At 46.3% G+C, this 15,284-nt stretch overlaps 1 protein-coding gene across 6 annotated transcripts in view; it reads right to left on the bottom strand.

Annotated features, from left to right (window-relative positions):
- The window catches only part of TSNARE1 (t-SNARE domain containing 1), a 503,856-nt gene extending 488,978 nt beyond the window's left edge, over positions 1-14,878 (bottom strand). For 5 of the 6 annotated variants that reach the window (XM_072851134.1, XM_072851137.1, XM_072851138.1 and 2 more), the window contains exon 1: positions 14,785-14,878. The gene's annotated coding sequence lies outside the window, so the exon portion shown is untranslated. Of the gene's footprint in view, positions 1-9,367; positions 9,409-14,784 lie in introns of those variants that run through there. The other variant, XM_072851135.1, reaches the window with a different exon arrangement.
- Between the last annotated feature and the right edge of the window lie 406 nt (positions 14,879-15,284).

Below are 15,284 nucleotides of genomic sequence, written 5' to 3'. Positions count from 1 at the left end.
AAGACGTTGCTCAGCAACACCTTGTCATGCTACATCATACAACACTTCCTCCTCATTATTTCCCCAGCCAAAGGTCAAAATTCATCTTCCCAAGAGACAAGCCTTCCTATAGAGAGAGCGATGAAACTCCTATATCCAACTACCTCAGGAACAATCCACATCTCCATCCTGGAGACCTTCCAAACATCAAGACATGCTGCGACTTCTTAAGGAGGCAGCCTTCCCTCTTCGTAATCACTGTACAGCGACGCACGAAGCATGTGCGTTGGCACCACAGAGATGTAGGATTCCTTGTACAAATCCTATTCCTCCTGTAACACATCTAAGGAGGCATCAGTATGAAGTACCACAGTCTACTAGTTCACATCTACACATTTGCAACTAAACAGAAAGTCTATGTATCAACATTCAACAGCCTTGGGAGTGGGTTTTTTCTGGGTTTTGTGGGTTTGTTTTGGTTTTTTGAAATCTATTAGGAAAACGTAAAAACAGAGGTAACTGCTTGGTGTACAGCTAAAATACGCACCAACCTGCTCTAGTGCCAGGACTTTCCCCTTCTCCGATGCACGCCACATCTCAGCGCGTTCAGAGGTGCCAACAAAGTGCAAGCAGCAGAGGATCCCTCCAGCCCTGCCATCACGTACCCAGAAAAGTCACTCCTTGACCGCCTGTATCTCTTTCCATGTGCTACCAAGTTCCCATAATTCATAAAAAGAGCAAACCTGAGCAAGTTAGAGAGGGCAATGCTGGCAGCTGCAGTTAACTATTTTCACCTGATCAATTCCTCCTTCCATTTGTAAAAAAAAAAAAAAACACCTAATATTTGTGTGATTAAGTGCAACTTAAGGTGCGGAAAAAAGTCAGAAATCTTGTCTCGGGCAATCTCACATGGAGCAATCCTGCTCCAAATGAAAACAGCATTATTTGTCCAGCACACAGAGTCCAGCACTGAACTCTCAAGATGTTCATGGCTCCTAAGGTAAGAGTTTCTATCACCTTCATGTAGCCTTGGGTCAAGCATTTTTAAACTGCCTCTACAAGCAAAAATCAGTAATCATTTTAATTTTTCAGAACAAGCTAAGCCATGACACAACGCATCCTGCCAAGTGGGGGTTCAAGGTCCTTAAGCATAGAAACCTGGTGGCCCTGTTTTACAGAAGTATCGATATTATGTCCATCTCTGAGCACCCAATGGTGCAGGGAGCCCTAGGAGGATGAAAACCAATACTGAAATTATCAACACGCACTACGTCGCGCATGCGACTTCTTGGCAACCCATCTTCTCCTTACCTCATCCTCCCACCCTTCCCATCCCACGGATCTATCTGTTTTCTTCTCTGACTCTTATCTTGTCAGGCAGTTTCTCCACAGGAGGATCTCTCCTACTGGACACCATACAGGAATGCAAGAGGGACATGATCTTTGTCCCAAGCCCATTATAGGAAGGAATTAATGACAACTCTGCCTACCTGCAGGTTTGGGGGTTTTTTTTAAGCCATTGTGTATATAACTCATATGATGTCAGTAGAGGAATATCATGCTAAAGATCTGGAACGTAAGGGGCGGGTTTTCCTCGTTTCTATGGTTATAAGCAATTTTAATGACCAACCTAAATAAAAAAGCTGGAAGAGAGAGAAAGTAGGAAGGAGTGAGGTAGGCGTTTAATTTTGATTGACAAGACATAGCATAACTAGTTAAGATCTGTCAAATGCCTGCTGAGGATCACAAATCCTCAGCACATTGTATGGCAGACAGAATTAGTCTAAATGCACAGATTTACAAAAATGTTTCTTACCCGGCAAGATCAGAGTTCACTGTTTCAGTTTCCCCACACAAAGCAGCTGATATCCTAACTACCAAAGGAGCCAAGGTAGGGACAGAAAGAATATACAGTTTTTATTATTCGTGAGATTTTTCAAATGCTAACATGGTACAATGTCTTAACTTTTGTCCCTGGCCAATAGATAGATATATATATATATATATATATATATATATATATATATATATCTTTACACACATTTTATATACATCACATCTGCATCACATTAAATGGCGTATAAATGCAGAGTAAGGAGATGATTCCTGCGTTAAAGAACTTAAAATAGGAGATTGAATGCAGAAAGAGTTGAACATAGATTGGATGGGAAACATCAGGAAATGCAGAGACAATCTGCAGAGACAGCAACAGCAGCATGACAGTCAGCTGCAAGGTTCCCTGAAGATATCCCATCAAAAAAACAAGGTTTGGGGAAAATTAAGAGCGTCCCTCCAAATGTTCATGGGTGATGTCATCAAGAGGGAAGAAGACTTGGAGCGACAGAGACTTGGAGCATTTCAAAGTCAGGAACAGAGATTCATGACCTTGGAGGGAAGAGTCAACATCTCAACGAAGCATAGGGCAGCACAAGAAGGGCTCTGGAAGACGTAACCAGCAGCTTGTGTGTAGTGCCACAGAGATGCAGGACGCAGTAAAGGACAGACACAAAGAAGATTTAAGACGTGCCTGATCCAAGCTAGGAAGATGTTTTTCTTTTACTCACTCAGCACTGTCGAGATGTAAGCAGGGCACAGTGATCTTCACAGTGCTATACACTCATGAGAGCGCTTTACAGACCGCCACTTTCTGAGTTCCTATGTACTATCTTTTAATGCTTTAGAAAGCTCTGCCATTTTATAAAATCTGTTTGACTTTTAAGGAGGGAAAAACTAGGCAAGAGAGGACAGGGTTACGAAGGAGGGAAGTCAACAGCTCCTGAGATGCCTGCCAACAGAATCTGCACTTAAACCATGCAGTTCTGGCGGAGAACACCCTCAAAATTTGATATTTAAAAGTCTTATGGTATTGGAATGTATAATTAAAGTAAGAGGACACAAGTGAACTAAGCTGATCAACACAAACTTGCATCAAAGTCAGGAGAACGTGTCCCCACAATGTCTCAGCCACCTGGTTCTTCCATACTACATCGAAAGAAAGACAAATTAGCTACCAACTACTTTTATTTCTACTGAAGATCATCCCTCTCCAGCCTCTAAAAGGTACAGATTTGTACCAATCTCAGAGATCTAAAAGAAACCAAAAACCAAAAAAAAACCAAAACAAAAGAGAACTCACAAGAAGTTGCCTCATTTACTGACAGTTTCCAATCCTAGAGCAACATATTTACTGTGATACCAACTTTTCTTTCCCTCAACAATGCCCAGGCTTCACAATATAAGAATAATGAAAACACCTACAAATTAGTATTTCTTGAAGAACCACAGTACTCGCTCCTCAAGAATTGGAATAAAAGGAAGGACTCAAATCCAATTCCCAACTGGTCACCTCACTGGGGCAAGTCCCCCAACCTCTCTCTCTTAAAACTCCCGATTTGCAAGTAATTAAACTAAACCTGTGTGAAAATTATTCATTCAGCAGTTATACCCTAAATGAGCACAGCAGCACTCACACACTAAGTTCCCTCTTGCTACCAGTATCTAAAAAGTCATTATACAAAACTTGGTAGATTTGGGCACAGATTCCTCAATTTGAACTGAAAATTTCAACTGACCTATTAAGAAGTCAACCAAGACTTCTAAAAAGCTAACGTCAGTGTGACGTACAATGGGGAAAACCAAGCTCCAGGGCACGTTCTCCCACTGCTCTGTCGGGCACGTTGGCTTCACTCAAGTCCAACCACGGCCCATGATGATTTGATGGGGCGTACAAGTCCAACGCACGCCTCAGCTCAGATTATTAAGTCCCTGAGAAATCACATGAACAAATAAAAGCATTGCAGACACAGTCTTCCAGCCTTCCTATCCAATGGCTGAGGATGCTGTAATGGTCCACAGGCAAAAACATTTCATCAACCCTATCCAGGAAACATCCACTGAATTAAACCCATTCACCAGCACACAGGAACCGCTCAGTAACTGTGGTTATAATCTAGTTATGGGGGATGTGCGTGAGAGGAGGGAAAGGACCTGAGCTCTTGCTAGTGTTCAAGTCATCAAGGACATCTTAAATGCATCATTTAATGAGACAAAGAGACACCACAAGTCAAATAAGGTTCAAAAGTAGGATCAAGGATAAAACAGGACTATTAGGCAAGAGTGGGTAACAAAAGAAGATATGCCAGTGCAGAAGGTACTGCCAAGAGGTTAAAACTGCCACCTGCTTTTCAGTCCTCAAATATTAAATAGGGCAACTTTTGGCTAGTGGTCCCATGGCATGCAATAGCTTCTCTTGATCGCCCTCAGCGCTCCTTGTCCTTACTGAAGCAGGATAACTGCTTTACCTACCTGAAAACCCACATAGGTGCCCAGCTGTAGTTGTTGAATACAAGTGAGCTCGGGGGCAAAAAGAAGGAGAAATGGTACCTCTGACTTGTACTGATGGACAGAGAACCAGCTTGGACAGTCGCAAAGCAAGAACCATGAAACCACTGCTTTGGTTCTCCTAATTTACTGCTGTCTCCTTCCCAGTAGTGCCACCATGAACTCAATAACCAGGAAAACAAAACAAAACAAAAGTCGATTCATATTTTATCCAATTTCTTACTGCAAGGTTTCAAACAGCCAAGCTGCCTATCACCAACTTGAACATAACAGTCAAAGCAACACTGAGTCAGCTGGCACAAGCTCATTTATTACCAGATAATGCCTCCAAACCTCCCAAACCAACTCTGCAGCCATCGGAGCCATCTCTCCCCTGGACAGTGCCCAGGAATTACTTGCAAATGAAATGCAACAGGATTTATTGCTTCTGCAACCCTGAAAATTCAACTTACAGAGGTGACGTTACATTTTGTTTTGCCAATGCTAATCTAATACCTTTTTAAAGGTGCACACGTTTCACCCTGTTGGCATCCAACACTGAATTACCAGCTCTGCTAAGCTTCAGAATAAATGAGTCGAGCATGCCTTCTGGACAAAATCCCTTGCTGTAATCTTTATTCAAAACACACTGCTTCGGAACCTTGCGTGCATTGCCAAAAATCGCCTTGAGGTTTGCTCTTAAGATGGCAATTTGCATATCAACATTTTGCTGCAGAGCTTACCCAATGTCCCCGCTATTATTTTAATACTCAACTGTGGGCGGCCCCCTGAGCGGTGCACAGAACTGCAAGCTAAAAATACTCTTGCCTTCCCCACCGGCTCCGCACATGACCACAGCTAACGCCGGCTCGGATGCAAAACCGGGAGCAACGGCATCCACCCGCTTCTCGAGGAGGATGCACAGGCTCCAAAGTGCTCAAAAAACATGATAAAAAGTAGAAGAGTACCTCTGCATGGATGGAGGAAGGATGCACACAGCAGCTGGAGGAGGAAGACCACAGAAAGAGGCAGTTTTGCAGCCAAGGAAAGCAGGAGAGGTTTATCCGAGCGCAAGATATACTTGGGAAAACACATTAAGAGGTAATAAAGCAGGCAAGGGAGGCATCACCCGGGACATGAATTTAAGATGATGCTGAACAGAGGAAGAAACCTCATGCACAGAATAGGAGTGATCCCAGATGAACACGAGCGCAGCCTGATTCACGCCCCAGAAGGGAGCTCCTGGTCCCACTGGCAGCACGACATTGACGAAAGCGCATGAAAAAACATGGATTGCAGGTTTCTCTGTGCCCTCCTCCTCCTCCTCGCCCGGCAAACCCTGGTCTCGGAGGTTGTAATTATTTTTGGCAAGGCGTAAACAGGTCCGGGAAATGAAACTAAAAACCGGAGTTATTTACGACATGCAATGCAGAGAGCAAGCATTGGAGCCTGGCTACCAAATCAGCAAGTGCAAGGTCACCCTCACCTGCTTAGGAGAGCAACTTTGCAAAGTGGTGTGCAGCCAGCCAGGCAAAATAACCAGCCTCGGTCTGCCCAGGAAGGCAAGTAATGGAAATGGAGCACAATGAACCACCACAAAACATTGCCTCATTCAACTGCAAGAGCTTTATCATGGGGCTGGTAGTCTTTGAGATGACGTCCATCAAGATGATGTCCACTCAGCCCTTAACTGACCATGACAACTACCTGCCTCTCCTGGGCTATGGGAGAGGAGCAAGAAGGATATCAGGTCCATAAGTCTTCCTCCACCAAAGCTGTCATAGGAGGCGGCAGCCAAGGGGTTCCACCTGTGTGTAGAAGATTGATGAAGACCACTAATTGCCTTATCCTGACGGCCACCGCCCGCTTCCAAGGAGTTAGATTATCATCCCAACCCAAGAAGCACCACAGATTTTGAAAAGCAATTTGCTTGCAAAGAGCAAAGGCAAAGTTTTATATCCTCCCTCTCCTTTCTGCTGGCAGAGAAAAACAGCAAAAGCTGAACCCTTTCTGCAAGGGGACGTTACACCCCAACGGGGCTGAAGAAGCTAGCAGTGTCTCAAGCCCACGAAGCAACCACTGAGGAAAATGCAAAAGCTCCTTCTGGTTTTACCAGAGGCCAAAGGAAAAGGGATGGTCAAAGCCAGGAGGTGCAGGGAGGCAGGAGGCGAGTGCCCCAGGGAAAGGAGGACCTCCAGGCTGCTTTCTGCCCACTCTTTTTATATTCTGTGTTCAAAGCCTCACAAACAGGACCAAGCTCTGTTTCCAAGTTTGGGATTATAATAAATTCTAATTAATTCAAAATAGGATGACAAACACAATGCATTAGGAAAGGAACTGGACAAAGAGAGGAGAGCAAGCCTGTAGACCTGTGAGCCCATGAGACACCTCTATATACAAAAGGAAACAAAGGCACATCTGAATAATGTGCAAAGAAAGAAAAAAAAAAGGCAGACCTTGGTTTCCATGCACAAAGAAGAGGATCTTTACAAGTAAACTGCAGGTATTTCCATGGGGGAGGTGGGGGGCGGAACAGAACTGAAATCTTTTCCATTGCCCTGTGTTTGGGGCAAAGGAGAAGAAACCCATCTCCTTGAAGCTCTAAAGATGATAATCAGGAAAATATCTGCAGTGAGACTGTCAATCTGCTTTTTCAAATTCAAAGGTGAGTCAGACGCAGCATCTCGTTTTACTGTAATATTGCAGCACTGTTTACACCACTGGCTAAGACACATCTCCAAGGGACCAGTTTTGGCACTTGGCTAGGATAGCAATCCATTACATTTTTAGAAGAACAACCCATACCTATGAAACTTCCCCGTGGTGCATGATCAATACTTAAGAGGGCTTGGGAAAGCAGGCAGTTATTCTCTAAACCCCAAGTGTCAAAAAGCTTAGGGCAGCATTTCTGGGGCTTCAACGCCCACATTTTGCCACCTACTTCCATCTTCAGGCACTTGCAGTTAATGGAAGCTGAAGGTCCTTGACACTGAGAAATCAAGCCACTAACATGCAGTGGCCTCAAGAGAACTTTAAGCACCACCTTTTTTTTTTTTTTTTTTTTTGCCTTAGTTATCATTAGTAAAAGCAGTCCTAGTAAAATGACTTCATTCTTCACCGTCACTACAAATCCAGATAGCTTTACAACCTGTACGAGATGGTAGGTAAGAGGATGGTGAGCATCAGCAAGCTGGGCACACTTCCCTGCTCACAGCTATGCTTATTCACCATGGCCTGATCCTGCCCGCACCAAACCCACAGCTCTGTCCACAGTGGCTTCAGCAGAGAAAAGACAAAATTTTTCAATTCTTTAAAACAAAAGCAAAAAAAAAACAGAGCATAAAAGCAAACAAAAACACATGCACTATTATTATATATATGAGAAATATATATATATATAATCTATTATCTTATATGCACTATTGGAGAAATTGTTTATATATATATATGTATACAACTTTAATTTCTCATACTTTTTCCGCTGAGTATCCGCTCCTGGTCACTACCTGTAGCGGAATATTTGATGGGACTGACATTAGGGTCTCTCCAGCAGCGACACGCACTCAGGTAAGAGAACAGCTGGGGATACATCAGGCAGACGACAGAAGACATCAAAACATTTGGGAAAGATAAATCACATCTCAAGCTATTTAGCAGTATGTTTAAACTTGTATAAATTAGGTATTTTAGAAATTAGGAGGTTCTCATGAGAGTCTAGAAAGCTAATGGTGTCACAAGGGATCATAAATCAATTGTTTTGGAAAAAAAAAAAGGGCAAAAGCTGTATTAAGGTTTAGCTCTTGCTTTACTTTGCAAGAAGGAAAAGCTCAAGATCTGCAGCTCCCAACAGAAGGATGCAGCTACATGGAAGACAGTAAAAAACGACGTAGATCGATCTATGCCTTAATGCACAGCACCTACTCTCATACAGCCACATGATTTTTAAATTTTTTTATTAGCTGGGAATAGAAAATGCAGTTCATTGGCGTTAACTTCAAGTTGTTGTAGCAATCACCATTAAAAAAAAAAGTTTGCTTTCTCATTAATAAAGATTCCATGGCAAATAGAAGGGACAAAGAGGGACTTTCAATCACCGGCAGGACGTTGAACGGTGCCTGTGCACAACCAGCACTGGAAGCAAATAATCTGCATTATCCCCCTTCAAAAAAACAAGCCCACGTGTGGGAAAAAGAATGCTTCAACAGAAGCAATGGCAAAATTACGCAAACTCACAGGATCGCCGTTTGCAGCTCCCGTTTCCAGGCGCGTGAAGCGCAATAAATAGCAAACGAAGAAAACCTGTCATGTACAGTGTTATATTAAACAAGGCGTTACCCTGCAAGTCAGCACAGTTCCTGCAGCATCATCTACCTTCCTCATCACCAAACAGATGCACGGCAGCTTTTTTTCTCCCCAAAATTAGAAAAAACTCGGAGCATAATGAACATCTCCAGGCCGGGACATGGGATGCTGCAAAGCATCTGCTAATAATTCAGCTCAAACATAATTGCAATTATCTAGTTAGTTGGAAGCACTGCTCCCTCTGATAAAAAGCCTTTCTTTCAGCCGCTAATAAGTTTTCCAAACAAACTATTCACATTAAAAATTTCAATACTGGTTATCTAACCAAGGACTGAATTCGAGGGGGAAATTTCATCGAGAAGCAGCGGTTTTTGCATGAAAAACTCTGTCTTTGCAGAGCACAGACTGGATTTTCCCTACAGTGAGTTTTGCCTAAACTCAAAGCCGCCGTTGCAGAGCTCACAAACCCAGTGAGACATCGTCCAAGTCTTCCTCAAACAGCCCAGGAGGATTTTTCTCCCCCAAGACACCCCTAAATTGGAGCACGTGAGCTGCACAGTGAGCACCATTGCATGCGGGTTGTGGTCACAGTGATGGGACATCACATGCTGGGAAATAAATAAGGGAATTTCAGGGGAAAAAAGAAAAATTAAGCAAAACAGTGTTCATGGCTGTATGTCTCCACCACAGAACTCCTGAGCAATCTGTTCATATGAGATTTTTTACAAAGCAGCCATTAATAGCAAGGTTGGGGGTTCCCTCGTACCATATTCGAGTCTCTGGCATCTTACACAGTAAAGAAATGAGTTATTCCAAAAATTTGGGTCACACCACCTCCAAATCTGCCTGGTTTTCACATGGAGAAAAATGAAGGAGGCACCTCCCTCCTCCACGCAGAAGCATCACAAGAAGATTCATTGTAAACTGAAAAAAAGCAACAAGCTTCAGCAATGAGCGTGATCAAAGTCCCTCATGGAAGAAGAAAATGTTTTATTTTACAGAAATAAGGACTACAGCCACCTACAGCACAGCAGGGTTGGAATAAAATCCTACAGCACAGCTGTCTCCTGCACTCCTTTACTCCATGCACCAGATGATGGAGGAGTCCTACAGGGGAAAAAAAAAAATACATGGCCAAGTTATTCAAGACTATAATCATAATAAATATATGCAGCAGGGGAAGGAGGACAAATAAAGACCCTGATAACCTCAAAAAAGTCACATTTTTGCAACATGGGGCTTTGTAGTGGGGGTGATAGCGGAACAAGAACAAAACAAACGCTACACAACGAAGAGCATAAACCATTTTGCAGTTATTTTCTGCTTTTATTTAGGGAAGAGATTACAGAGGTAGCAAAGAAATCACAGCCTAACCCAACATGAGCATTTACTTAAAAAAATTTTAAAAAGTAAATTTACTAAAAAAAAAGTAAGTGTAGGTATCGCAGCCGAGTTCAACTTCATTCAAGGAGAAGCTGGAAAATGTTTTGCACATTTTGCTTGCAGCATCCCAGCAGATAAGTAGCCAGCGCACCTAAACTGCTCTTGGGAGAGCTCTTCCCTACAGCTCTGCATCCCAGCATTAAAAATAAAAAACATTCTGATACACCATTTCTTCTTGTTTTCTACCCATCTTTGGAATATGTTTGAAAAAACATCTGATCACCAATGCAACCTTCACTTTCTAATGGCGCTGCAACCAAAACGGACATGGAAAAAAAAAATTCATCCTGCTCCCTCTTCTTTTTTTTTTTTTTTTGTTAAATGCTATTTTTTCCATCATCAGAAACACTGAAAAGCAGAGATGTGCCCATGCACTGCAACAAAGAGATGGCACCTGCCTACTGAATTTCCTGACTAGTGACACTACAAAGAAAGAGTTTTAAATAGAAACCTCCCTGGAAGTGTTAAATCAGATTAATTTAACTCTTTTGCATTATTTTAATCTTACATACAATCATTTGCAAGGCAAGCAGGGTGGGGGTGGGGGAGAAGAGAAAGTAGGATTATTATCTTGACCATATTCCTTTGGACAAACAGTGTATTATTAAAACCCGCAAATCGTCTTCCTGACAGCAAAAGGACACATGCTCCTTTGCAGTAGGACAATAGCATGAATTTTGTACGTAGCTTTTTGGGCACTCAACATCAAGTGATGGGCACGAGCTTCCCTTCATCCTTGCAACGCTTAATGCCACTGCTGGCAACGCCAAGACAAGTTTGTGGCCAGATTTTACTTGCACGTGTCGAAAAGTATGCCAAAAAAGAAAAATGCAATTTGAAGGGTTGGCGATGCTGCTGGAGGACAAGTTTTGCAATATTTCCACACTCTGATGCTTCATTTTGTAGCCACACTCTGATGCTTCATTTTGCAACTTAAGGTCATGCTTAAAAATCTGGATGAAATTTAGACCAAATGGATCATGCTGTAGGCAAACGCATCCGCTCTTATGGTCAAGGAGACACCACCAACCACGTCCTAGTGGAAGGACCCAGTCCTCCATCCATCCGTCAGGTCTCATGGGGATCAGACCTGGATGCACAAGTCCTTTCCAGCGCAAGCAGCCTTTGCCCTGATGATGACAACTCCAACCACGCATCAAGCACAGGCAGAGGCTCCTCCTGCCCACACAAAGCCCTCAGGTGTCACAGATTTACCAGGTCCCCTGCAGCACCAGCAACTCTCAGAAGGTCCATAAAAAGCCAAGCGAGAGCCACCTACCCACCCCGCTGCCCAAACTAACTGAAGTGTAGGAAGGAAGATAACAAAGATGGGAAAAGTAAATTAGATTTTTTTTTAAGTTCTTTCCATTTTCATCTAGCAGAATGTGTTTATGGTACAGGCAGGGAATTGAAAGTATTATTTTTATCTTGATATTATTTACCCTTTCACACTTGCTATTTAAATATCCCTGAATTCCCAGAAGAACCAGCAGTTCAAAATACCATTTGATATATATTTATAAGCAAGGGGAAGCACAGACTCATTCATTTTCAGCTTGCCTACTTTTTTTTTTTTTTTTAAATTAGATTTTAAGTGCTGTAATGTTGATGTGCAAATTTATCAAGACACAGAAGTATTATTTCTCCTCCACCCTCAGAGCAGGAGTTTTGCTGGGAGACCCGGTCACATTGGAGAGTCGCGTGGTGAGGAGCAAATGACAAGAGGTTTAAAATAAACTTAAAAAAAACCCCAAAGACAAAAAACAAACAAGTTGTGAGAAAAGGAATAAGGTTTCTTGCACAAGAGAGGATGGGAGTAAAAGACTTTAATATTAAAATTTCTCTTCCACCAGTCTCTGCAGCTAACCTCAGCTAAAGAACTTGTAGGCGTTGCACAAGAGGCAACCCTGGATGCCAGGAAAAACACAATAGCACAGGATTATACTGCAAAACTCCTCTGAACCAAGCAGTTTTCAGTACTCCTCTAGGAAGGGGACATCGTATCTGAAAGTTCAGTCTTGTTTTAGACACGATGGCAGGAGGAAATGGGGATGGAGGGCTGAACCAGGAGCCAGGATTGCAGCAGGACGCGTGGTTGCGCTGCTCAGCCTCTCCAATGTCCATCCAAGCCACATCAGCCGTGGTTGCGCTAATTTTTAATTGCATTAATATACACAATCAAACCAGCAAGGTGGGAGGCTTCGGAGAGAGCAAGAAGGGTTATTTATCGCTCGGCTGACGGCTGGAGAGAGGGAATCAGCACATCATTACCACCCCAGAAGAAACCCAGAGATGGACCTCGAGGTGAGATGAGATGGAAAAAGATGTCGCAGCTGGAGAAGACAGCAGAGCAGGAAGACACGGAGGGGCCAGACAGCAGTGATTTAAAGACGTGAACCATCTACATTGACTCTGAGACCAAGGCAATACAGAGATCATCAAAGCAGGATGGGGCATAGCATATTCACAGACCCATTGCAAAGGGAAATACCAGCCTGGAAAAAGGGGTAAATGCTTGGTAAAATATGAACCTTATTGCTACTGGATGAAGAAAAAAAAGGGGAAAAAACCCCAATGTCTTGGGTTAGTCCAGACTAATGCACCACACAGCTAGTAAAAATTTAGGATCGAGCAGGATGAAGCACAAAGAGCAAAACTTCAGGCCACCACCCCACGCACGTGTTATCCACGGGTTTGCAAACAGACGACCGCTTGTTTCCGAGGCGCTCCCAGACACGAGGCCACAGCTCGAGCCGCAAATGTCACAGAATATTTCCAATGCAAACAAACAGAGGTTTTGCAGCGCGTATTTGGTGCGATGGTGGAAGAATGAAAGCACGCTTTTAGGTTTCCAAACCCTCTGCTTTTTGATATGCACACAAAGACACCAAGCGAAACACAAGATTTCCCCAGAAAAGTCCACCCCAGCACCAGATGCTGCGGGTTAATTGTACCACGCAGCTAGGGCGAGCTTTTATTAAAAGCTTCGAACCAGAAACATTTTGAAGTACAAAAGCAACAAAAAAGTTTCCGCAAAGTCAACCAAGGCCTATTGCAGGCGCTTTATACATTTAAAAGTGGTTTAATTTCCTCTCCTGTATTTTCCCCACAGCACTTGCAAGTCCATCTCACTGACTAATTTATGGCTAAAGCTTCCTGAATTAGCCTGGAAGGAAAAAAATAAAGAAAGAAATACCATTATACGCTGTGTGAGGTTAAAACTGAGCCAAAACCTGTTATTTAACTGCAACTCTGGTAAGGGAGCAGTTCCCAACGTTGCCCTCGCACCGGAGGTCGACACATCAATGTTTCATTGTGTTAAGCAACCACGGGACAGTGCCACGGTGACTTGTTGGTGGGAAAGCAGGGACGTCCTGGCTTCACCTGGTCACTGGCCACACGGGACACAAGTGTGGCCTTTGGAAGAGCACGGCACCCTCGGCACACGTGCCCCTCCTTGCTCACACCCCTGGGCAAGGCCAGCCCTGTCCCCCAATTGCTCGTACACACACAAACCCCATGAGAGGCCAGCCACAGTCCCTACACTGTGCAAATACACGTGTGCAAAGCCTGTGCAAGGGCAGCCACAGGCCCTAGTTTGGACACGCACACCCCTGTGCCAGGCCAGCCCTGCTCCCAGGCTGCAAATACAAACCTCTGTGTACAAGCCCTGTCCCTAAGCAACACACACACCCTGTGCAAGGCCAGCCCTGTCCCCAAGCTCCACACACACACCCTGTGCAAGGCCAGCCCCATCCTCAACCTGCACACAGACCTGTGCCAGGCCAGCCCTGTCCCCAAGCTGCACACACACACACCCTCTGCCAGGCCAGACCTGTCCCCAACCTGCACGCTCACATACCCCGTGCCAGGCCAGCCCTGTCCCCAGGCTGCACACACACACCCTCTGCCAGGCCAGCCCCGTCCCCAACCTGCACGCTCACATACCCTGTGCCAGGCCAGCCCTGTCCCCAGGCTGCACACTCACATACTATATGCAAGGCCAGTCCTGTCCCCAGGCTGAACACAGACCTGTACAAGGCCAGCCCTGTCCCCAAGCTGCACACACACCCCCTGTGCCAGGCCAGCCCCGTCCCCAACCTGCACACACACCCCCTCTGCCAGGCCAGCCCTGTCCCCAGGCTGCACACACACCCCCTGTGCCAGGCCAGCCCTGTCCCCAAGCTGCACGCTCACATACTATATGCAAGGCCAGCCCTGTCCCCAGGCTGAACACAGACCTGTACAAGGCCAGCCCTGTCCCCAAGCTGCACACACACCCCCTGTGCCAGGCCAGCCCCGTCCCCAACCTGCACACACACCCCCTCTGCCAGGCCAGCCCTGTCCCCAGGCTGCACACACACCCCCTGTGCCAGGCCAGCCCTGTCCCCAGGCTGCACACACCCCCCCTGTGCCAGGCCAGCCCTGTCCCCAGGCTGCACACACACCCCCTGTGCCAGGCCAGCCCTGTCCCCAGGCTGCACACACCCCCCCTGTGCCAGGCCAGCCCTGTCCCTATGCCGCTCGCACACACACACTCCCTCCTCTTTTCAGAACCAGCCCTGTTCCCAGGCTGCCCCCCGTGCAAGGCCAGCACGTCTCCAGGTTACACCCCCCGCAGGCGGGTCACCCGTGTCGTGTCCCCCCCGTGTCACACACACGCTCACCCCGCGCACGCCCGGGGGGGGGAGGGGCGGGGAAGGTCCAGCACGCGCCGCCGCCGCCGCGCGCGCCCCTCACCTGCCGCCGCGCGCCCGTCGCCGCGAGGCTGCGCCGTGCCGCCAGCACCCAAACATCACGTGACCACGGCGGGCCCGCCCTGACCACGTGCTCGCCTCCCCCCCCCCCCCCGCCCGCTGGAGTCCCGAGCCCGCAGGTGCCGCCGCCCGCGGGCACCGCCCGGGACTGCAACTCCCAGCAGGCACCGCGAAGCGACGCCCCGCCCTCTTTCCGAAGGGAACCACCCCAGTGTGGCGGACACCTCAGCGGTCCCGCCCACCGTCCGTCAGCGCCAGCCCCGCCCTCGTCTCTCTCAGCACCGCCCGTCTCAGAGCGCTGCTGGGTGCGGCCGCCGCGGGAGCTGCTCGCTTTCTCCCTCCGCCCCGCGCTGCCCCACGGTCTGTTCCCCGGCCTGTTCCCCGGCCTCCCGCTTCCCTCCCGCTCCTACGTGGGGACCCGCCAGACGCCGTGAGGCTCGCTGGGTCCCACCTTCCCTCTTGCACCCGCGTTCCCCAAGGCGG

This window comes from Ciconia boyciana, chromosome 2 (assembly GCF_034638445.1).
Source record: "Ciconia boyciana chromosome 2, ASM3463844v1, whole genome shotgun sequence".
Taxonomy (NCBI): domain Eukaryota; kingdom Metazoa; phylum Chordata; class Aves; order Ciconiiformes; family Ciconiidae; genus Ciconia; species Ciconia boyciana.
The sequence above is the reverse complement of the archived record's forward strand: the minus strand, read 5'-3'. Positions and strand labels throughout refer to the sequence as shown.